This window comes from Hibiscus syriacus, unplaced genomic scaffold (genome assembly GCF_006381635.1).
Source record: "Hibiscus syriacus cultivar Baekdansim isolate YM2019G1 unplaced genomic scaffold, ASM638163v2 tig00111942_pilon, whole genome shotgun sequence".
Taxonomy (NCBI): Eukaryota; Viridiplantae; Streptophyta; class Magnoliopsida; order Malvales; family Malvaceae; genus Hibiscus; species Hibiscus syriacus.
In genome coordinates, this window is record NW_024063218.1 from 89,469 (window position 1) to 115,182 (window position 25,714).

The following is a 25,714-nucleotide window of genomic DNA, read 5'->3' on the forward strand; positions in this document are numbered from 1 at the left end:
TCAAATATTTTGATCGTTGGACCCTTAGTGCATCGGTGCACTAAGAGTACATAAAATGCATTCGATGTTTCAAAATAGCCTGAGTTCATCGATGCATGGTTGGTGCATCGATGCATCAAATGCATTTGATGTTTTTATAAAACTCTGAGTGCATCGATGCATGAAATGCATTCGATGTTCAATTTATTCCATGGTGCATCGATGCATGGATTGGTGCATCGGTGCATCACTTTGAAAAATTGATTTTAGGCTTGATTTTGGTTCAAAATACTATGTGAAAATTGTTTCAAAAATATATTAAGTATAAAACAAAATTTTACACATTTAGTAAGGTTTGAAATTGATCTTGAAGACTTGGAGTAATAATTTGATATTCGAGTAATTAAATCGAATATACTTAGAAAATCATTTGTAAAATCTTAAAATTCATTTATACTTAATTTGTTATATCGAAACATCAAAATATTTTAAACAATCTCCCTCTTTTTGATATAACAAAACATGTGTGTAATTTTAAGATTTTCTTTGAAAATAAATTTTGAAAAATTACTCCCCCTTACTCCAACACTTCTCCCCTTTAACACTTTTACACTTCTCCCCCATTTTGTTAAATCAAAAAGACTTTAAAATGTTCTAAACAAGGTTTTGAAAAACATAGCCAATTGATTAAATATATATATATATAGCTTAAGTTGCTAAGATCAAAGATCAAAAGAGAGATTAGCCATTAGCTTTCATAAATAATATTCATAATCAAATGTGAAATGACATAATTGGTCATATATGTCTAATGATGCAAAAATAAGAAAATTCAACCAAACCAAATATATATATATATATATATATATATATATATATATATATATATATATTAAGTTCAAGCATCCAATCATCCAACTCTTAACAAATTCAAACATTTAACAAGCCAAAACAAATACTCCAGAAACATCAAAATCAAAAATCAATCCAAGTTTTAAAATCAAGAAATCATAACAAGGATAGATCTACTCAATCGGAGGATCGGGAGGAGGAGGAAATCGTGCTTGCATCTCAAGAGAGAGATAATCCATACGTGCAAGCATCTCCCTTTGAAACTCCATCTGTCAAGCGATGATTTACCGCTTCGTGAGTAGCAGTCAAGTGGGATTCGATGGAAGCATACCGTAGATCAAATGTCTCAAAAAATGAATGAAAATATGGAGGCACTTGATCCTCTTGTGGAGCTTGTTCTGGTACCGGAGGAGGAGGAGGAGCACGAGAGGAGCTACGAGCAGCTCGTGAAGAACTCGCTCCCAGAGTTTACTTACCAGGTCGAAAGACCCAAAGACCGGTTTCCTCATCTTGTTTCCAATCCGCTTTCTTCAACGAGGTGAGATTGATTTGATTTTGGAGAGGGATAGGATTGTCGAGAGATATGTTTAGACCGAGTTTGATAAAAATGTTACTAAGAAGACATCCATAAACTAATGTTTCAACATGTTTTGAAGGAACAATGTTTATGATATCCACTAGTTGACTAAATATAATGTGGGGCAGATTTATTTTGTTCTTATTCTTGATACAGTGCATCCACCATAAATCCCTAGTACGAATAGTGAAGTACCTATCTCCAGATGGTCTAAACCACCAAGAGATCATCAAATGAAGAAAACGATCATGATGAGATCGTAGAGTACTAACACTAAAGTTTGGAACATAGGGATATTCCATAGTTTCATTCTCATTATATAACCCATCATCATCTAGCCCAAAATGAAAAGCTATAGTCTCGAGGTCAATATTAATATATTGGCCTAAAAGATATGATCTAATTGCTATAGTCCCACACTGAGTTTGGTTTTGAATGCATATTCATTGGAGTAGAAAATACGGACTAACATATGATAGACGATAGGTTTGGGGTGAAACATTTTATCAAACTTCCAAGTTTTAAGAATCGAAAGGTATTCGAAGTCAATATCTATCATGGCTTGAAGAGAAGAAATACGCTCTTCTTGGATTCTATAGGATTGGAAAGAATTTATGTACCTAGAGTACAAGTCTTCTCTACGACGTTCAGGCATATTAAAACAGGATCCTATAAGATTATTAGGTGGAGGAGGAATGGGATTAGGAGGTCGGGTTGAACGACTCGATGAAGTCCTAGGATGTTTAAGATTGGACATGGTAAAGGTATCGGAATAAGGAATGAAACCTGCAATTTAAAACACATGTATGCACAATAATCAATCCCAAAACTCAATTGAGTCCTCAATAATTCAAGGTTATCTTATACCGAATCCTAATGGGCAAGGTTTTGAAAAATATTTGAAAATAATTTTTGAAAAATCATAATATGTATAGTTTGCATGAAAACAACATAATTAAATCAAAAATATCAAATTTAAAAATTAAATTCAGATTTTTAATTATTTTTTTTAATTTTGAAAAATTCATTTTTTTTGAAAATTTGTGATTTTTTTTTGATGAAATTGGTTGTAAAATCTAGTTTGAAATCATCAAACAATCAATGTCCGATATAATATTCATCCTAGAACTAATTAAAACTAGTCCTAAGATCAAAATATGATAAACTAAAAGTTTTTAGAAAAATACCTTGAAAGTTTCGGATTGATGAGAATGAGATGTTGTGTTGCACGATTTAATGATAGTAGCAGAACTTTGAGATGAAATGGGGATGAATTTCGATTAAAAACGATGATTTTGGAGTAAGAGGAGAATTTAGAGAGTGAGAGAGGCGTGTGGCTGATGAGGGTGTAGTTTAAGGGTTTGAAACAAATGAGAAAATAATCCTTTTAAACCCAAAACCCGACAGGTGCATCAATGCATGGCAGTGTGCATCGATGCACATTCAAGGCATGCATTGGTGTACCTTCATGGTGTATCGATGCACATTCAAATGGATGCATCGATGCACTGTTAAGTGTATCGATGCATGAAGCACAAAAATTCGTTTTAAAACACTCAGAATGCTAAATTAATTAGCTCTAGTGATCTTGGCAACTCATATATTGAAAATTAATCATGTTCAATCAATCAATTAATTCTTAAACTACATTTGAACATAAAATTAATTTTCACCAAAGAACATAAACTCCCCCTAACTAATAGCAATGAATGCAATCAAAAATTACTATTATAAACATTTTTCATTTATTCTTAAAAGTGCTAAAATTATTTTAAACACTAAGTGAAGATATGTCAGTTAAACCTAATTCTCTCCTAAGTGTCCAAAATCTTTCTTTGTCTAAAGGTTTTGTAAAGATATCCGCTAATTGGTGCAAAGTATCAACAAATTCTAGAACTACATCTTCCTTAGCGACATGGTCTCTAATGAAGTGATGTCTAATTTGAATGTGCTTAGTTCTAGAGAGTTGGATGGGATTTTTAGTGAGACAAATAGTACTAGTATTGTCACACTTGATAGGAATAGTACCTACTTCAATTCTATAATCAAAAAGTTGTTGTTTCATCCATAAAACTTGTGCACAACAACTACCAGCTGAAATGTATTCTGCTTCAGTGGTAGATAATGCAACATAATTTTGTTTCTTTGAAAACCAAGAAATTAACATATTTCCAAGGAATTGGCAAGTATTTGAGGTGTTTTTCCTATCTAATTTTCATCCTCCATAATCTGCATCAAAAAAGGCATGCAAGCTAAAGCTAGAGTCTCTAGGATACCAAAGTCATAATCTAGGAGTGTCCTTAAGGTATCTTAAGATTCTTTTAACAGCTAGTAAATGTGACTCCTTAGGGCATGATTGAAATCTAGCACATAAGCAAACACTAAACATAATGTACGGTCTACTTGCAGTTAGATAAAGCAAAGAGCCAATCATTGACCTAAATAATTTAACATCCGCACGTTTACCTCATTCATCTATGTCAAGCTTTGTTGATGAGCTCATTGGAGTGTCATGAGGTTTCCCATTTTCCAGTCCAAACTTCTTGAGTATATCGTTAACGTACTTAGCTTGATTGATGAAGATGCCATCTTTTCTTTGATTGATTTGGAGTCTCAAGAAAAATGAGAGCTCCCCCATCATGCTCATCTCGAATTCACTTTGCATTAGCTTAGAAAATTCTTGGCAAAGAACATCTTTAGTAGAACCAAATATTATATCATCAACATAAATTTGAACTACTAATAAATCTTTACCTTTATGCTTTAAAAACAATGTAGTGTCAACCTTCCCTTTGGAAAAACCTTTTTCAATTAAGAAATTTGACAATCTTCATACCACGCTCTAGGGGCTTGTTTTAAGCCATAAAGTGCTTTTGTCAATTTAAGAACGTGATTTAGAAATTTTAAATCTTCAAAACCAGGAGGTTGTTCCACATACACTTCTTCTTTTATAAAACCATTTAAAACTGCACTTTTAACATTCATTTGATATAATTTAAATTCATGAAAACATGCAAATGCTAATAACATTCTAATTGCTTCCATCCTAGCTACAGCTACGGGAGCGTATGTTTCATCATAGTCTATGCCCTCTTCTTGAGTATACCCTTGAGCAACAAGTCTAGCCTTGTTTCTCTCTATATTACCACTTTCATCAAGCTTATTCCTAAATACCCATCTAGTACTTGCAGTGGATTTATTACTAGGCCTTTTAACTAATGTCCATACTTTACTTCTCTCAAATTGATTTAACTCTTCTTGCATAGAAATAATCCAATGTTCATCATTTAATGCTTCTTCAATATTCTTAGGCTCTATGCATGAGATAAATGCAACATAATTACAAATATTTCTAAGAGAAAATCGAGTTGTTACCCCTTTGGATGGATCACCTATAATCTCACCATCCTTGACATAGTTGTATTCCCTTGGGTAAGATACTTCCCTTTCTTCAATGGTTGGATTCTCGAAAGGATCTTGAGTTTCCTCATCTTTCGTTTCTTCCTTTGATGATGGTTCTCCAACGTCATGTCCAACGTCATTTATATTTATAATGCCTACATCATCATTCACACAAGAATCCTTCCTCGGAAGGGGATTATCATCGAAAACAACATGTATAGACTCTTCTACAACTAAAGTTCTTTTATTAAATACTCGATAAGCTTTAGAATTTAAGGAATAACCCAGAAAAATTCATTCATCACTTTTAGCATCAAATTTGCCAAGGTTTTCTTTACCGTTGTTTAAAACAAAACATTTACATCCAAAATGATGAAAATAGCTAATGTTAGGCTTTTTATTTTTGAAAATTTCATATGGAGTTTTCTTTAAAATCGGCCTAATCATTACTCGATTTACAACATAACAAGCGGTATTTGTGGCTTCCGCCCAAAAAAACTTTAGCAAATTATTTTCACAAAGCATGGTTCTAGCCATTTCTTCTAAAGTTCGATTTTTCCTCTCAACAACTCTATTTTGTTGAGGGGTTCTAGGTGCTGAAAAATTATGGCTAATACCATTAGAATTATAAAACTCAGTAAATCCAAGATTTTTAAATTCAGTGCCATGATCACTCCTAACACTAGTTATAGAGTTACCTTTTTCATTTTGGATTATTTTTGAAAATGTGATGAAATGTTCTAATGCTTCATCTTTAGTACTTAAAAATAGAACACAAGTATATCTAGAATAGTCATATACCAAGACAAATGTATATTGTTTTCCACCCAAGCTAGTAGTTCTAGTTGGCCCAAAAAGATCTATATGGATCAATTGTAATACTCTACTAGTTGATACATCATTAATGGATTTAAAAGAAACTCGCTTTTGTTTTCCTTTAGCACAAGCATCACAGATTTTATCATTATCAAATTTTAGTTTAGGCAACCCTCGATTTAAATCTCCTTTAATTAGCCGTTGCAAAACACTCATACTAGCATGTCCTAGTCTCCTATGCCATAACCAACTATCATGCTCATCCTTAGCAACTAGGCATAAATTAGTCATATCAATAGAGTCTAAATGTACCATGTATATGTTTCCTATTCTATGACCAACAAGCACAATCTGATTAGATGCAATGTCAATGACTTTACAACCATTAATATCAAACATGACATTGAATCCCTTATCACACAATTGACTAATACTCAATAGATTATGCTTTAATCCATTCACATATAAAACATTATTAATTTGAATAGGTATTAAATATAGTACATATACCTTCAATGTGACCTTTTGAATCATCACCAAAAGTCACTTCTCCTCCATTTTTGGCGTTGAGCTCTATGAACCGACTTTTGTCTCCGGTCATGTGTCTTGAGCATCCACTATCAAGGTACCATGAGTTTGAATTTGTTTCTCGTGCCTTGTAGCAATGCTTCTTTTCCTACAAACATAGATTAATTTTTATTTTTGGTACCCAAATTCTTTTGGGTCCATATTCATTAGTTTCCAAAATCCTAGTCCCCTTAGGTGTCCATTTGTGTAGGATATCCTTATCTTTAGTAGTAATGAGTCCTTTAGGAACCCATATACTTCTAACGCTTTTTCCATTAGAGGTTCTTCGGGGACCTCTATGATTGTAGTTTTTAAAACTTTTTCTAACAAAGTTGGTTTTTGAATTTTCCCCTTTTTCAAAACGTTTTGTTCCAACTTTATTAAAAGAAGTTTTAAGATCATCAATTTTCTTTTGATGATCATCATTGACCTTTGAAATTAAATTTTGCAAATCTAAATTTTTCTTTTCAAAGTCTTTTAGTTTGATTTGCAAATCACTAATTTTACTTTCAAAATTATCGTTGGTTTTGGATATGAGTTTATTTTCATTTTTCAATTTTAAAACATCATTTTTATATTTTAAAAACAATTTCTCATAATCCGAAGCCAGCCCATTATATTCCTCTAATAACTCATCATAAGATAAATCATCTAATTCAAATGAGTTAGAGGTTACCTTAGAATCTTCCCCGAATGCCATCAAGCACAAGTTTGCTACTTCTTGTTCCTCTTCATCAGAACCTTCTTCATCGCTCCATGTAGCCACATGAGCCTTGTGCTTATTCTTTGATTGACCCTTTCTCTTCAATTGTGGGCAATCATATTTAACATGCCCTGGCTTTTTTCATTCATAGCAAATAATAGGGTCCTTCTCTTTTGGTTTATTTTTAAGGCCTTCATTTCGTTTGAAGTTTCTTCCTCGGTAAGGTCTTATCATTTTTCTGAACCGTTTGGCAAATAATGACATTTCCTTGTCATCATCATCTTCATCCAAATCACTCTCATCTTTTGTGGATTTAAGAGCAACTCCAATGTTTTTCTTCTTCTCCTTCTCCTTTGGTGTCTCGTCAATCTTATAAAGGTCCACCTCATCTTCAAGCATCATTTCATGAGTGAGGAGGGAACTGATTAGCTCTTCAAGAGTTAAGGACTTTAGGTTCTTAGCCTCGATGATTGCCGTCTTCTTGGATTGTCATAATTTTGGAAGTAAGTAATCTAACTTCCTCACAAGCTTTTCGTTTGGAATGATCTCTCCATATGATTTGATACCATTGACAATCGTTGAGAATCTATCCGTCATAGCTTTGATATCTTCATTTGCTTTCATCCTGAAATTTTTATAGCTATGTGTTAGAAGACTAATTTTAGATTCTTTTACCTCGTCGGTGCCTTCATGAGTGACTTGAAGTTTATCCCATATTTCTTTGGCGGTTGTACAAGATGAAACACTTCCATATTCATATGGTCCAAGAGCACAAAATATGATATGGATGGCTTTGGAGTTTAGCTGGAACATTCTTGTCTCTCCTTCACTCCACAATCTTGGATGAGCAAGAGGCTTGATATATCCATCTTCTACAATATTACATGCTCCCATGTCACTTGCTTGAATGAAATACATCATCCTATTCTTCCAATAGGCATAGTTAGCTCCATTGAAGAAGAGGCCATTGATGACATGATAATTGATGTAACTCTTCCCGAAATAACTCAAGAGGCGATTAAACCTTCAAATAAGTGAGGCTCTGATACCAATTATTGAGTTAATAGATCGATGGAATTGGCCAAGAGGGGGTGAATTGGCAATTAAAATTTTGGTGGAAGCTTTTGTAGAATATTGAAAATATTTGCCGACGATTTAGAGTGGTTCGACTTTCTCAACCAAAGTCTACGTCCACTACCTTAGCTATCCACACTAAGGATTTTCCAACAAATTCACTAATTTGTTCTTTCTTTTTAGGCCAAAGAGATAACCTTACAACTCCCTCAAGAATATACCACAATTCTTGATAACACTCTTTCTCAAAGAGAATATTACAAATTTGCAAATTTACAAGGAAATCCGCACAAGGTAGATTGTTTGCACAATTCTAGAATAAAGAAAAGAACACTAAAAATGAATACAATTGAGTACAAGTAGTGTTCTTGAAAGCAAAATGAATATTGAATAAAAAATAGGTGTGAAATGCTCAAACTTGAGGTTTGATGCTTTCTCTTTGATTCTCTCTTGATTCTTATTTCTTTTGTTTTCTTGTTGTTGATCAATTGCTTCTAAGCTTGTTTAAATACTCCTTCAAATGATTCTGAATGTTGGGGATGATTAGTGGAGTCAATAGAGCCGTTTAAGTGTGAAAACAATTAATTAAATCAGTTGGGAGCGTCAGTGCATCGATGCATACCCAAGGTGCATCGGTGCATCAAGTGTAAAATTCAAATATTTTAACCGTTGGACCCTTAGTGCATCGGTGCACTCCCTTAGTGCATCGGTGCACTGAGAGTTCACCGATGCATAAAATGCATTCGATGTTTCAAAATAGCCTGAGTGCATCGATGCATAGTTGGTGCATCGATGCATCAAATGCATTCGATGTTTTCATAAAACTCTGAGTGCATCGATGCATAGTATGTGTATTGATGAATGAAATGCATTCGATGTTCAATTTATTCCATAGTGCATCGATGCATGGATTGGTGCATCGGTGCATCACTTTGAAAAATTGATTTTAGGCTTGATTTTAGTTCAAAATACTTTGTGAAAATTGTTTCAAAAATATATTAAGTATAAAAAACAATTTTACACATTTAGTAAGGTTTGAAATTGATCTTGAAGACTTGGAGTAATAATTTGATATTCGAGTAATTAAATCGAATATACTTAGAAAATCATATGTAAAATCTTAAAATTCATTTATACTTAATTTGTTATATCGAAACATCAAAATGTTTTCAATAGAATCAAATTACAAGGTTTAGGCATCTGATAATCATCTTGAAAATTATATTTATGTAGATACAGAGCCTAAACAAGTTCCGGAACAATTGTACAGTAAGATCGATCAAGTGAAAGACAAAGAAATATAGGTGAGTGCATATGCATAATATGATTATAGTAGTGTATCCAGTTCTAGACTTGTGATAAGTCTAGATTCAATACATTGATGTATGATTCATTTCATATTTTGAAACATAATAGGAATTCATACTATGTGCATGGTGTAATATGTTTTAAATGAATATGTATGCAAAGTTATATGAGCTATGTGATGAAAGTAAGGAAATGATATGTCTATGTGATATACTATGTAAATTGAGAAATGCCCATGTTATGTAGATGAGAACTATAGGTATAGTTGGCATGCCAAGAGTAGAGGGTCTACGCGGTCCTTCGGGACATATATGTATTCTTTGGAATATGTGTGAGGTCTTTTGAGACACATACTTGATCCTTAGCATATGTATATGATTCTTAAGGAATTTTCTACGTGGTCTTTAGGGACATCTTATATGGCACTACGGTGCATTTCTACGCGGCACTTCGGCACAATTCTATGTGGCACTTCAGTGCATTTATACGAGCTGTGGTGACAACATAGTGCACAACCTCATAGTACTCACATACCCTAGGTTCTCAGTATGGTATCATGGGCCAATAAACTTATTAATATAAATTCATTAATGTTAATTTAATATGCTTATAGGTAAGGAACATGGTGATATAAACTGCTTTGATTAAGTATATGATTTCATTACATTTCATCTCATTATGGCATTTTCATTACATTTCCTTATTATTATTATATTGCCTCACTAAGTCGATGACTTAGCGTGTGAGTGTTTTATGCGTATGATCCGATAAAGTAGATGAGACAGATTAAGCAGCTGGACAACATTACTCCTGCAACTATCATATCAAAAGTAACTTAATCAGTAGGTCATTTTGTTATGTAAATGAATGTTAGCATGTAATCAAACTGTTAAGTTGTGTATGCTCCAAGCATTTTGATGAACTTTGTATAAACCTATGTATATTATCGTATTTTAGTTATATAAGTCCAAATGTTTTATTATTTTGTTAAGAATATTTTTTTAAAAAAGTCAATGTGACATCTCAAACTCGTATCCGGGTCAGGTACGGGTTAGGGTGTTACAAAATATCTGGCTAAAAATTCAAGACAAAAAACTATAAATAATAAAAATACTCTATCAATCGACTAAGCACAACAAAATAAAATACACAATGCCATCAAAAAACACATTTCCTTTCAAATTGAATTTCACTTTTCCGCACTTTTGTTGTTGCTTTGTTTTTCCACTTTTTCTCATGTCTTTTTTCTATTTTCTTTTTTTTCTGTTTCTTTTTCAAACCGTTGTTTTTATAGAAAATAATAACTTTTTTTCTTTTGCACATGACATCTTTTCTAACACCACAAAAATTCTTCTGTTTATTAAGAGTGATCATACACTAGATAAATTGTTCACTTGTCCTGAAAAAGGGTATAAAAGAGAGATACAATAATAGGATCGGGTTTATGAATATGGTTAAAACAAAGAATGAGAATAGACTTAAGAGTGGTTAACTAGGGGAAAATGCATGGGTAGGCCATTTAGCGAGGAAAGCAGAATGGTTAATTCTAAGGTGCCCAAATCATTTTGAAGAGTCATGTTTGTGTGTAATCTCGACAGTATTTAAAATGCAAGTTCTATAATACAAATGTCAAATTTGACACACTCAATCCAACAAAATAAGAGCAAAATGATATGCTCGAAAAGGCTCAAATCTCACCAAATTGTTTTCATGCATTGAGCTAAGCACATTTAAACCAATAAAATCATGGAATATCACAATATATCCAACTTGATCTCAATTCATGATATATGCTATCAATAATATCCTAACCTAAGAAATTATGTTTTCCCAAACAAGTATGGCATACCAAAAATATTCTACAAGACAAAGGAATTAAATGGAACTTTCCGCAAATCCAATCAACATATACTAGCATCAAAACATAGAGATAAGCAAAAGGAAATTCAACATAGACTCTACTCCCCTTCACTTAAGGCGTTTTTTCCCAAAATGTAAAATTAAAGTGCAAGAGAAAGAATAGAGTAATCCTCAAACTTATTGTCGACCACGGCCACAACCGAGGCGGGAGGCGCTAGAACAGAAAAGTGGGTTGCACGGATTAATGTCGTGAACTAGAAGCATGGTCAGGTGGTGTCGTCGATAAAAAATGACATCTAATCTTCTGTAAAACCATAAACGAGATGGTACATTAGTAACGGATGAACAAAAATAGGATCATAATTTAACTCCGAAGTATTATCCAATGCCACCCAACCCAAGGAACATAATGGGAAGACGATTGTTGTGGACGAGAGGAAGAAGTGGCCATGATTGGCATAGACTGGAATGATGGAGACGGTGAGCGCAACAGAGAGGGATGATGAACAATGCTTGGTCCAGGATTGAGACAGGCGGTGGGTGCGAACGCCAAATGGTACGATGCGGGCAAAGTGTTTGGTGTGGGCCTCAACATCATTGTTTTATTGGTTCCTCGTGTGCACCATCATGGAAGTGAAAGTCGGTTAAAAGCTCGATGGTGGGTACGAATAGGGAAGTAACTGGTCCGACGTAGAAAGTGGGACAAGGCCGATGACGGGAATGAAGGAGAAGAGAAAGAGGCGACGGGTATGGCTTGGGGAAGATGAATATGTTGGGTTTTTGTTTTGTTAGTTTAAAAACACGTAAGGGGTTTAATTTGAGTAAAATTGAGTTTTAAAATAGGAATTTAAAATTGAAAATGATAAGGAGATATGAGATAGATGGGGTTTACGGTTAAATAAAAAGAAGAAAGAAAGGGGTAGGGTGTAATGGGCGTTGGCATGTATATGTTTCAAAAGAAAACATAGATATTTTTTTGGGTTTGGCTAATATGCACCAGCCTATTAAAAGGGAATACTAACGTACGAAGTTTAATGAAATGACGTGCATGAGGCTGGGACAAATTTGTCTGATGATGTTGCTCCTGGTTTCGAAATGAACACTGTTCGAATATAAAATCTAAAAATATTCCTCGTTTAAGCTTGTTTGAAAACATTTGGTTCCTGAAATATAAAAAGAAATAATTGAATTAGGTTTGCTTAACCGAAATAAAATAAAATAAAATAAAAATACAATAAAATTAAAAATAATGGGTTGCCTCCCATGAAACGCTTTTGTTTAACGTCGTTAGCTTAACGACCTGGTTTAGACTACCGGTTCTAAGAGAAATACTCATTTGCTTTTTCTCATTGTAAGAAATTATACGATCATATAATTCTTTTATTTTCTCATTGTAGAACTTTGGCATTCTCACATATTTTTGCTTCGAACCTTTTTTGGCTTTGAAAGTTTATATGAAATAAGAACCAGTGAAGTAGCATTTTCTCCTAGAAAGGCATTCTTTAAGTGTTTCTGCATTTGTTTCAGTTCTAGCTCAGGTGCCTGCAAAATAGAAGGCAAAACTTTAGACTTAGAAAGAATACATTAGTTTTTACAAACTCATTTTCCAAAGGATTAATAATACCAACATAATTTATGCTCGCCACTTTGTCTATGTGTCTCATTACCTTATACACATCAAATTTAATGATCTCACCATCAAACTCCATGGTCAAAATCCCGCTTCTTACGTCAATCTTTGTGTGTGAAGTACTTAGGAAGGGACGCCCCAATAGAATATCGGAAGAAGTGCTGGTGCGATCATTCTCCATGTCTATTATATAAAATTCAGCGGGAAATATTAAGTCGTTTACCTCCACTAGTATATTTTCCAAGAGTCCTTCCGAGTAAATGACAGATCTGTCATCAACTTGAATTGATATTTTTTTTATCCTTCAAGGGCTCGTTATTCATCATATTATAAACAGAGAGATGTATCACATTAATAGAGACGTCAAGATCACACATGGCTCGCTTTATCCCAACTTTACCAATTTTACAGGGTATTGCGAACATACCTTGGTCTTTCAGTTTTGGTGGCAACTTTTGTTGGAATACAACTGAGACATGTTCTCCTAGATTTATGTTCTCGTTCCCAGTAAGTTTTCTCTTTTTTGTGCAAAGGTCCTTAAAAAATCGGTCATATCTTGGAACCTTTCGGATAGCCTCAATAAGAGGTATATGGATTTCCACCTTCTCAAATACATCTAGTATTTCCTTTTTCTCAGGTTGTTTATCCCTTTTTACTAACCTCGATGGAAAATATAGTGGTACATCATAGGGAGATGGCGTTAGATCCATTTTTACTTCGTATATCTTCTTCTGGGATCTTGAGTCAATGATCTCCTTTTTGGATTGCTTCATCTTCTGGAACAGGTTGCGCGACCACTGTACCACTCCAAAGAGTGATGAAACTGACATTCTCCCTTGGATTTACCTCGGTTTGAGACGAAAGTTTACCTTCTGATTCTAAACATCCTATGGTCTGAGCCAGTTGGTTTATCTGCTTATCCATCTCTTGTAAGTGGGCTTCAGTACGAATCTGGAATTTTTCTTAGGAAAGAGCCAACCTCTTGACAATTGATTCTAATGAAGACTTTTGCGGCTATTGGGGTGGTGAAAGTGGCCTTGGTTGATAAGCTTGATTTGGCCTTGAGTTTTGAGCGTAACTGAAATTTGGATGATCCCTCTATCCTTGGTTGTAAGTATTACTGTAGGGATTATAAGCCCTCTGGGGAGGTCCTGGAAAGTTCCCTACTGCATTAACTTGAGTCGATGTGTTATCGTGAATCAGTGGATAGTCGTCTGTTGGATGATCAGTTAATGAACATATTCCACATTATCTGTTAGGTCTTATCTTTCCTGCAACAAGAGAGTTGACTACTTCAGTTAATTTATCTATCTTACTTTCTAAGGAATATGAACTTATCTCATGAACCATTCGAGGAGGTTCATTAGTTTGGCAAAACTGTTGGGAATTTGCAGCCATCGTGGAAATTAAATCCTTAGCCTCAATAGAAGTCATGTTCACCAAATCTCCTCTGCTGGCAGCATCGATCATCTTCATTTCCAGGGGTGTTAATCCTTCATAAAAATACTAAAGGAGCATTTGTTCGGTTAACCCATGTTGTGGGCAACTAGCGCATAACTTTTTAAATCTCTCTCAGTATTCATAGAGTGACTCTCCATCAAGTTGTTTGATTCCAAGTATTCTTCTTCGTAACTCACTTGCTAACCGAATCGACTAAGGAAAAAAGAAAAGCTCTAAGTTTGATTTGGTCATCAGTTACTTCATGTGGTCTCATGATGGAGCAGACCATGTGAAATTTCGTGAGATGTTTATGTGGATACTCGTTTAGTAATCCGCGGAAGGTAGGGAGGAGATGAATAAGACAAGTTTTTAACTGGTATGGTGTTTCGTCTTGGGGAAAATCAATGCATAAAGACTCATGTTTAGTAGGAGTTGCGGCTAACTCTCTGATAGTGGGATCAACCATCGAATTTGGTTCGGTATTAACGGATATGCTTGAACTTGATTTTGAATTTGATTATGGATCTAAATATTGTCTCTTTCTTTCCCGAAGAGTCTGTGCGTGAATTCTCCAAGCGCTAGTTTTAATTTATGGGTCGTACTCCACTAATTTGCTCGGGTTTGTCCTGGTCATTAATCAAAAGCAAACAAAAATTAGTAACGTTGGTGAAGTCCCCGGTAACGACGCCAATTTGACAACTTTCGTTTTGATTTCAAAATAAATTTCTTCTTCTCAATTAATAAATAAAGGAAATACATAGTAAATAAAAGTAAGGGTCAATCCATATGGACTTAGAAAATTCCTAAATTTCGGTTTGAATTGTCGTGACCAGGCTTTATGCAGTAGATGAGAATAGGTTTTTTGGTAAAAATGATTAAATAATAAAAAGTGATATAAAGTAAAAATAAAGAATGTAAAGTTAAAAATGAATATGGTAAAAACAGCTTCAAGATTTGCTTTGACTCAATTTCTTTCGGATCATCGAATTAGATTTTCTCTTCGGGATTCATGTCTATTACTTTGTGTACAAGGACAATGCTCGTAACTCTTCTTTGTATACCGAATACCCAAGGCAATATTTGATTTCGGCTTCAAAATTTGATATTATCAACATCAATTGTCGTAGATCAATAATCGTTCAGGTTCGTGAATACTGACTCGGATTGTTGTTTCAATAACTACTAATTTTGATCTCAATTCCCTCTTAGCAAGGCAATCTCACCAAGTGTGTTCCCAGGAAGTCGAATGTGCTTTAATTAAGTCGATCCTTCCTCCCACACATTTAATCGCAACAATATCTTGACCAAATTCAATCTTTGATTTTGAAAACTGTTTTGATTTTGAAAATAAGTGTAGAAATTGAGAGAGATATTCCGAAGTTATTCAAGTGCTTTTTAATTCTCACGTTGGATTTGAGTCATTGTTTAAGCTCTCAGCTTATGATAAAATTAGCTAAGCATGACAAAAGTCATACTTAACATGTTTAAAAATAAAACTTAAAATGCAATGAAAATAAAAATAAAAATAAAATAGAAACTTGAAAAGAAAATAAAAGAAAGACTTTTATAAAACTAGAAAAAAGAAGAAGAGTGAAATCTGAGTTGTGAGTTTAGACTTACCCCAAAAGGGTATTTATAGCCTCTGAAATCCTAGAGATAAATATATAAATTAAAAGAAAAATAATCTTAAAGATAATTCCAAATGTTTTCTAAATTCAAACATTAAAATTAAAAATAAATCTCATAAGATATCTCTGTTCGTTCACCTTTCAGAAGGTGCTGACTAGATCTTCTAGAAAACAACTACTGACTAGACCTTCTAGAAACTGTCATGTCAGATCGTGTCATGCCCAAAGTCATGCTCATGTCTCCAGCCGTGACCAAATAATAAAAAAATTACAGAATGAGCCCTTTTTACTGCTAATTTTGGAAAGTAAAATCCTACACAAAAATAAAAACTAAATCAGTAGCAATAAATCCATAAGATCGAAGAATAGAAAAGCAAATATTATTGATTTAGAACACTCATCAAGGATGAAGATCACAACTACTTTATTTAAACTTATGGCTTTTCTTAAAACTGAAATTTAACATTAGATATCATACCTCTGATATTCCAAGACAATTTCCTCAACGCTAGTCTCGACCTCCACGTTGTAATTGAACGAACTCTTGTTCTTCTTTAAAATGCCATCGACTCACTATCCGAGCCTTCCAACATTGCTCTCTCTCACATCACTTTCTCTTTTGGACCTAGAAACTGTATCCCAATTATTTTGCCTAAACTCCAAAAAATTTTGGTTCCCTTAACAAGATCGACCTTCTAACTAGAATATTCGAGTTCGATAAGGACCTTGCTTGTTTCTTCTTCTTCTTTCTACTTGTACGAGGCCTTTTTCTTTCCAAGCTTGTCAAAATCTCTCTTCCATTTCTGCCAAAGATACCTACCCTTTTTTTTGTAACAAGGTTTGTCACATCTATTTTTCTTTGGAACTGATTCGTTATTCTCAGAAACTAAATTAGTTCTAACCACCAGCTCTTCACTTTCTGGGTTATTTTTCAATTTGTTCACCATTACTTCTCACGTTTCATCTCCATTGCATCTCAATTCCACTTGATTTTCCATTGAATCTCTCATAATGTCCTCATTTATGTCATCTTCTAGACTCATCCTTCTAGACAGCTAATAATTTTTAAAGCCCATGCTCCGGGTGTACATCTATTAAGAAGATTTAAATCATCCAATTCATCTTTTTTAGGCTCATTTGAATCCTTCAACAACCCATCTTTATCACTTACACCCACTTTTGATGTATCCTAAAATAACTGCTCTTCCACGTCCACTATATTTTGGTTCTTTAACAAACCCTTCACTTGTTCTGAAAGAACATTATTATCTCTGCATCCTAAGTTTAAAATTTTAAATTTCGTCTCTCTTAAAATTTTAAAAATGCATCTCTAAAATTTATGCACCCGTCACTTATATATATATATAATAGATTTATTTTCACTTATGCAACGGTTATAAATCTATGTAAAACTAATATATATATATATACTAGTTTCAAACGTTATTCACTAGACAATCATTCAAATTACCGATGAACCCATAATAATTTAGTGTATATAAATATGACGCAAAATGCAACATTTATTTAATGTTCATAAACAACCGGTTTTACCTCTCAAGTAAATTTATACATGTACTGTAAGGCCAGCTCAAAACTAATTGACAGGCACATTTAAATAGGTTTTTTTCTCTCATTTGAGTCGCCTTTAAAATACGTAATACGTTCACCTTGAAAACCTAGTAATATACTATTCCCACTGGTTTTCCCACGAGTGTAGCCGTAAGATTTGTAATGCACAAACACTACACTACATAAACACTATTATATGTTTGGTATAAGCATTAAAGCATAGGTTTAGCCGTAAGATTTGTAATGCAAATGCTTTCGCCCTAAAAATGTGCATGTTCATGAGCGAAATACATCATTGGCTCTGGAGCAGGAAGCCTAGGAAACTCATAGGAAAAAAACGAAGCATCTATGGAGCTGACACATAGTACTACTACAAGGTTTTAAAACTCCCAAATATCGGGATCCGATCTCCATCCCATTTGACTTCGGTATATAAAAATTCCCATTGGCACTCCAAGTTGGATAATTTTTTTGTATTTTAGCATCCAAATTGTTCCCCACCTCCATCTATAAAAAGCCTCTTCCAACTCTAACGTTTTTCATCAACTCCACCAGGCTTTATAATATTCTCAACACAAATTAAGTTTGTTTCCTTTGAGAAATGGCTTCCAAGGCTTCAGCAGCAATTGCCCTTCTTCTCTCCCTCAACCTGCTGTTTTTCTCAATGACCGACGCTCTCATTACTGGTACACTTACCCAATGCCCCGGCACTGACCTGAATGTTTGCGTCAACGTGTTGCCCTTCGGGATTCTCGGGGGAGGTCTTACACAGGGTAGCCCATGCTGCGCCCTCCTTGGAAACTTGGTCGCTGCCGATGCGGAACTTTGCCTTTGTGCTATGGTCAAGTTCCAAATCTTTGGTTTCCTCAGCCTCAACATTGACGCTGATCTTAACGTTCTTCTCAACAGTTATTGCAAAATTGGAATAACCAAAACCTACACCTGCCCTCTTAACTATTAAAATTGGTGTAGTTCTCACTCAGGTGTCCTAAAATTATGAATAATCGTTTCTACGAATGATGTAGGTCTTAGTTGTCCTGCATGCATGAATAATCGTTTCTACGTTTACTGTTTTCTATATATGGACGGATGGGTATCGCCTTCCTTTCCGATGTTGTGGTTCTAATTATGTAATCATAGTATTTTAATCTATAAAATGTCACGAAAATAATTGTTGCAACTCTGCTTTTTATGATACCTTTGCATATGAGATTAACTTCCCCCCCCCCCCCCCGATGTTATTGCGAGTCCAAACCAATGCATTGATGCTCTGAAATACTGTAAAAAATGCATCTTAATTTTGTATCATGTATCAACTAAAATCACCAAAGATTCAAGGTAAGAAAGGATAACATCAGATAAAAACAGTTAAGGGTGGAGCTAAAAAGGCTACATCATGCTAAAGAGAGTTGTTTTTTAACGAGATTGTTATTATGGATAGTTTTTTAACGTCGTTCTACTTCAATTACAGTTTGTCGGTAAATTTTAGTAGTTTGATCTTTTTTTGTGGTTCGTTTGTAGATGCAATCAAATTTATTTATATCTATCTTTTGTTCGAGTTATATGGTTGAGTTTTTAACTTTTCCTTATATGATTTATAATATCAAGTAATCAGTTTCTTATGTTAATAGTCATAGAAAAATATTCTAATTATATATTTAATTTATGATTATAATTATGAACTTTCATTATAATTATGAATATTTTCTCTTTTTATTAAAATCAATTTTTTTAGTTAAAAAATAAAATATATATATATATTGACAAAACATCATAATTCTAACAATTTTGAGTTACGAAACCATATGGTAGAATATACACGTAGTTAATGCTACCATATTATTATTTGTCTTATAATACCATGATACAAGTATTTAAAATAATTAATTCAGAGGATAAATACTCAAATCATGATTATTAATAAGATTTTCATCTTGATGAGTTATAACCATAAAAGAAATTATTATCTTTAGTTTTTATAATATTTTAAACTATTCGAATCTTGCCTAACTCTTCAAATAAATAGAATTTCTCTGTCTCTATTATATATACACCGCTTATATTGTCGCACATTTATTAATTATCTTTTCATTTAATTTTTTATTTTCTTACTAAAACAAAATCAATATAAGTTTGGTAATATATGTTTTTTAAATTTTCAATAATATTTTGTTACTTTTAGTGAATTTAATTTTTTTAATTTAAATCGTAACTAAACCCTAAATCCTATTCCATAAACTATAAATCCTAACCCTCAATTCAAACCCTAAACCCTAAACTTTAAATTTTAAACACTAAAATCAAAATATAAATAAAATTAATTGAACTAAATTGTTATAAACGATTTAATTTTTAAAGAACTTAAATTTTCTAAAAAATAAAAAAATAATTTAATAAATAAGCTAAATAAATTAAATTTATTAAAATAATTTAATTTTATTAAACATTTTAAAATATATATTATCAAAGTAACGTTGATTTTGTTTTAGTAAAAAAATAATAAATTAAATGAAAATAAGGAAACAAAGAAAATGATAAACTTTACAGTTATTGCAAAATTGGAACAACCAAAACCTACACCTGCCCTCTTAACTATTAAAACTGGTGTAACTCTCACTCAGGTGTCCTAAAATCACCTTAATTTTGTATCATGGATCAACTAAAATCACCTAAGGTTCAAGGTAAGAAAGGATAACATCAGATAAAAACAGTTAAGGGTGGAACTAAAAAGACAACATCATGTTAAAGAGAGTTGTTTTTTTAACGTGAATGTGTTTGTGGATAGTTTTCTAACGTCGTTCGACTTCAATTACAGTTTGTCGGTATTTTTTTAGCAGTTTGATCTCTTTTTGTGGTTCGTTTGTAGATGCAATCAGATTTATTTATATCTGTCTTTTGTTCGAGTTATATGGTTTCGTCAAAGTTGGCAATATGGTAGAAGCCGATAGAGTTAAGGAACGTTTGAATGGTCTTATGGTGTATGGTAGTCGCATCTCAGTGAGATTTGCTAAGTATTCTTTGAAGGCTCCGAAGGTTAAATGTGCGCAGTGTAAGTTGTCATGGAAAGGTAATTTAGCAAACCCTGTCGCAACTAGTATTTCTCAAACGAAGGAGGCTAGTCTAGCGTGTGCTTTCAGGAAGGAAGTTAAGGGGCATGTGGATGAGGGCGAAGTAATAAAGTTAAAGAGATGTTTGGTAGGTGTTATGGCTGGTGTTTGTAGTGTTGGGAGTATTGTTGACAGATTACATAACTGGGGTTTAGGGGAAATCAAAGTTCAAAGACTTTGTGGAAAATCATTTCTTCTCACTATCGAGGATGAAGGTCTCTTTATCATGCTTGAAGACCTTCAGTGGTCTTACTTGAAAGAGATTTTTGTGGATGTAATGCTTTGGACTGAGTCTTTTTGCCAGAAGGAGAGAGTTGTTTGGCTAGAGATAGAGGGGTTACCATTGCATTGCTGGAATGCAGTCACTTTGAAAAGATTAGTTGGCTTTTGGGGAAGATTTGAGGCGTTTGGAGATAATGTTAGCCATCATTTAGATTGTGAGAAAGTTAATATGTTGATTTCTACTTCTTCGGAAGCTCGGATTGATGAAGTTGTTGATGTAGTGGTGGAGAATAAAAAGTTTGATGTTCGTGTTCTTGAAGTTAGGTTGGTGGATCATTCTTTAAGAAATTTGTCTAAATCTGAAGTCCTGAAGAAATTAGAGCTTGAGGTTAAGAAGGATGAGGTTGAGGTTGGGGCTAATAATGCAGGTGTGTCTCCAGTTAAAGATGATTTGTCGGTGGCTTCTGAGTCGGGAAGTTCTGATGGTAAGAAAGGGTCTTCTTCTGATGGCATCCCTTTTGATGTCACGTGCTCTGGGGATAGCCTCCTTTGTCGTAAAAAGGTTAGTTTTGGGAAGCAGAGTGAGGTCGAGTGTGGTGTTGAGGATGGTGGACAGAATGTTGACTTTCAAATTATAGATCACTGCAATCACGTCGGGTTGCAAGGATTGGATATTGATGGGGTAGCGTCTTTGGCTGTAGAGTCAATTGTGCCCAGTCCTATTATAGACGGGATGTCAAAGTTAGAGGATGGAGTTTTGGTGAATGCTTCTGTAGTAGTTGCTCCAAAGATTGAGCCTCCTTTAAGGATGGGATTAAAGAATGGTTTTTTATTGAAATCTCATAAAGATGATCTGGTGGTTTCAGGGGGGAGGAGTGAAGGTTTAGTTTTGGGTCCTGTTAACTCTTTGGAATTAGGCGTCGTCAATAAATCGAAGTTCTCTGAAAAAGAATATTTTGGAGGAGTCTCGGAAGATGTTTCATGTGCGCCAGAAATGTCCATTACGAATAAAAAGAAGATGCAGAAGTTTGGTTCTATGTTGGATATCCAGGACTCAGTCCTATCGAAAGCTGAGAGGAATCGAAGAGATCGAGCGTTGAAGAGTTCCAAGCTGAAGAAGTCTGATCTAGAATCTACTGAATTATCAGGTAGATCTATTTCATATTCGGACATAAAGAAAAAGTGGGTTGCGGCGTATGCTGAAGCGGAGGAAACTCTGTCAGTTGCGAAGATGCTTGGTATTACATTTGCTGGGCCTGAAAGAAAGGTTCTTGAGGAGTTAGTGTCATTAGAATTGTGTTGAGTGTAGTGAGGGTGTTGTAGGGCAGGTGGTAAGTTTCTTCTGCATTTGATAGTTGAGGTCCCTGTCGTGGTCTTTTGGAGATCTTGGAGAAGTTTAGACAGGGTTTTTTGTGGATGGACTTGTAGTGGGGGTTCAGGGGGCGGGAGATTTTCGATTTTCTTTAGTGCGTATGGCGTCTACAGTGATTTTTTTTTGTAGGGGTTGGCGTGAGTTATAGGTTTTTTATTGGTTGCTTTTGTTGGGAACGTAGATGAGAGTTTTCTTGATAAGTTCATGAGTTCGTATTATTGGCTTCTGAGGCGTTTTTGGTGGGTTCAGGTTTTCCAAAGTTAGAGTGTTGTTATCAAGGTATTTTGGGTATGTTCATGAGTTCTGTTTTTTAGTATGGGAAAGGTTCACGCGACTTTACCTGTCAGTGATGAGGATATGTTTGTGCTTTGGAGATAGGTTATGGGGCGGTAGTGGGTGCTAAGGCTGAGGTCTGAGTTGCTTTTGAAGGCAAAATGTATGGAGTGTCCTTCATTGTGCGTTATGGGGTATCTAATTTTTGTCTTTCTTCGCTAGAGGAGTGCTTTTTTTAGTGCATATTGCATTTGAGGTAGGAAGTAGAGTGCATGTGCATGTCTATTGGGCTGTTTTTGATCATATTGAGCAGGTTTTTAGCTTTTAAGTGTTGGGCAGTTGGATTTTTGAAATCCAAAGCAGTGTGCAGTGGGGTTCCAACGTTTTTTCCTTTGCGCCATTTGTTTGGTTATAGTATTTTATTGTATGAGGTTAGTGGGGCGCAAGGGGCATAATGGGGGGCCTTGCCGAGACAGTGCTTAGTGGAGGCTTGATGCTTTTCACTCTAAAGTGGAGGAAGGATGGATGGTCAGCCGTGTTTTTTAGAAATTAACCATAGGCACTCTAGCCAAGAGCATATGCGGTGGGTGGGAGTCGAGCTACGTACTTCTTTGAGGATCCTAGTGGTCACAACTCGATGGTAGTTCCAATGGAATACATGTCCAGGCAACCTCATAGTTTTTCATATTTGTGTGCGCTAGTGACGAGGGAGGCAATTAATTTATTCAACTTTGTTTGCTATGATTAGTTTATTGAGCTTCTCCAACATGTGGGCCCATCGCTGCCATTTAATATTTTCCAAGCTCCTTATTTCTCGTTTCAGAGAATAAGTCATGGAGTTGGATATAATATTCAACAAGGAGCCTCCATATCAAGCTTGGTTGCCAATAATTGTAGTAACTCAGACATGGCGTCGCTGTTATAGCAGAGTTGCCGAGAAGAAAGGAACACGTTGAGGGAGCTTTTGATTTCTTCATGTTCAGATTGTGATAGTCGTCGAAGCCTCTTCGGTTGGAATTGTTATGAGTTTTTAGTTGGTTGCAGATGTTTTGTTTGTTCGGTTTGAATATTTTTTTCTGGATTTGTCTCTATTCGCTTTTGTTGTCTTTGTAGGTCTGACTTTCGCTTTTGTTATGTTTGTTTGTTTTGTTCTCTTATTAGCACTCTTTTCCTCCATTTAGATTAGGGAGGTTTTTAATGAGGCTGATAAGTTGTTCTCCCTATCTTGATCTTAATAAATCTTTATTCCTATCAAAAAAAAATATGATTGAGTTTTTAACTTTTCTTTATATGATTTATGATATCAAGTAATCAGTTTCTTATGTTAATAGTCATAGAAAATAGTCTAATTATATATTTAATTTATGACTATAATTATAAACTTTCATTATAATTATGAATATTTTCTCTTTTTATTAAAATCAATTTTTTTGTTAATATATATATATATATTTTGACAAAACATCAAAATTCTAACAATTTTGAGTTACTAAACCTATGGTAGAATATACACGTAGTTAATGCTACCATAGTACTATTTGTCTTATAATACCATGATACAAGAATTTAAAATAATTAATTTAGAGGACAAAATATCAAAATATAGGGGTTTGAAAAGGGTAGAGAAATTATATTCTTCTTCAAACATTGTTGCTCATATTTAACAAATATTCGCAAAGAATAGAAACGAAACCGTTTTTTGTTTTGGTTTGAATAAATGAATAGAAGAAAACCTCCCTAATCTTAAATAGAGGAAAAGAGTATATACAACTATGGGAAACAAAACCCACAACCGCACAGAAAAGCTAAAGCCAATAGTACGAGACTACTTAAACATTAATTTGTCAATCTGCAGCACCGACAAAACAACTGAATATTACACACATAGTTAAATAATACTTCAAATAGACCTATTACCACCGTGTCTTAAAGATTGATAAGCTTCACATTCCATCTTTAGCCAACCATGCAGCTACCCATTTTATTTTCTCTCAAAATTTAATCTTAGCAATCTGATTTAACAAAGTATCAATTTTTAAACAAGCAGGCCACAAATCTTAGGACAATATAATAGCTTTCCAATCTAATTTAATACCAACCAAGACTCAATCTCCACAGCCAAGACGACAAACCCACCCACTTGCCTGTTGGGGAAACCGGGTTATTTCCCACACGAACGTAGTTTCAAAATTGACCTAAAATGTCAAGATCAAAATCGCCAAAGGTGGCACAGCGGATAAACCCGTCAAACTATTGAATATTGAAACACAATGGAAAACCCGAATAAAAAACAATAAAGGAGAGAACACACCAAATTTACGAGGTTCGACGAGAATATCGTCTACTCCTCGGGCACCACACCGGATGATAACTTCACTATCAACAAATATTACAACAAATGGAATTCTTTAGAATTCCCAAAGTGGGAGAATGAATAAAACAAATGGAAGAGAGAACTTGTTTTAGGATGATTTCTAATGAAATACTTAGGTCTATTTATAATTGAGTTTTAAGGACTAAACTTATAAATAACCTAATATTTTAGGGACCAAAGATGAAATTCCCATATGCAAAGTTGGTCACCTACCAAAGATGAATTTTCCAATAAGTTGGCCACCAACCAATATGAAATTCCCATGTGCAAAGTTGGCCACCTACCAAAGATAAATTTTCCAACTTGCCAAATTTGATTTCAAGCCAAACATAACAAATCTCCACATTGGCTTGAAATTACCAAGCCTATCAACTTCTTCAACTCCCCAAATTAGATGTTGTGACTCTAATTACGCTCACAAGCGCCACACACCCGAAGGTGTTCATACTTTCAGGATATTAATCAAGTTCAAACAATGATTGAACTTGATTATTGTTACCACCTTGGTCATCATATCTGCAGGATTTTTTGCTGTTGCAATTTTATGAAGTAGAATTTTTCCTTCTTCAAAGATCTCCTGCACAAAGTGATACCTCACATCGATATGCTTAGTCCTTGAATGGTAGACTTGATTTTTCGCTAAGTGAATAGTGCTCTGACTGTCACAATAGAGACTAATGTGACTTTGAACAACTCCCAAGTCTTCCATCAACCCGTTAAGCCAAATTGCTTCCTTTACAGCCTCTGAAACTGCCATGTATTATGCCTCTGTAATAGACAAAGTCACCGTAAATTGCAAAGAATACTTCCAACTTACTAGGGCTTTAGCAAGAGTAAATAAATACTCAGTAGTTGATCGACACTTATCCAAATCACCAGCATAGTCGGAATCAACATATCCAACCACACGCTGACCAAGCGCTTCATCATGTTAAAAAAACTAAACCAACATCCACGA

General features: G+C 34.3%; 1 protein-coding gene across 1 annotated transcript in view; it reads left to right on the top strand.

Moving 5' to 3' along the window:
- The first annotated feature begins 16,570 nt into the window (after positions 1–16,570).
- Positions 16,571–25,714, top strand: part of LOC120173215 (plant UBX domain-containing protein 8-like) — a 32,992-nt gene continuing 23,848 nt past the window's right edge. Inside the window, exon 1 of the mRNA XM_039180449.1 lies at positions 16,571–16,589. The gene's annotated coding sequence lies outside the window, so the exon portion shown is untranslated. The remainder of the gene's footprint in view (positions 16,590–25,714) is intronic.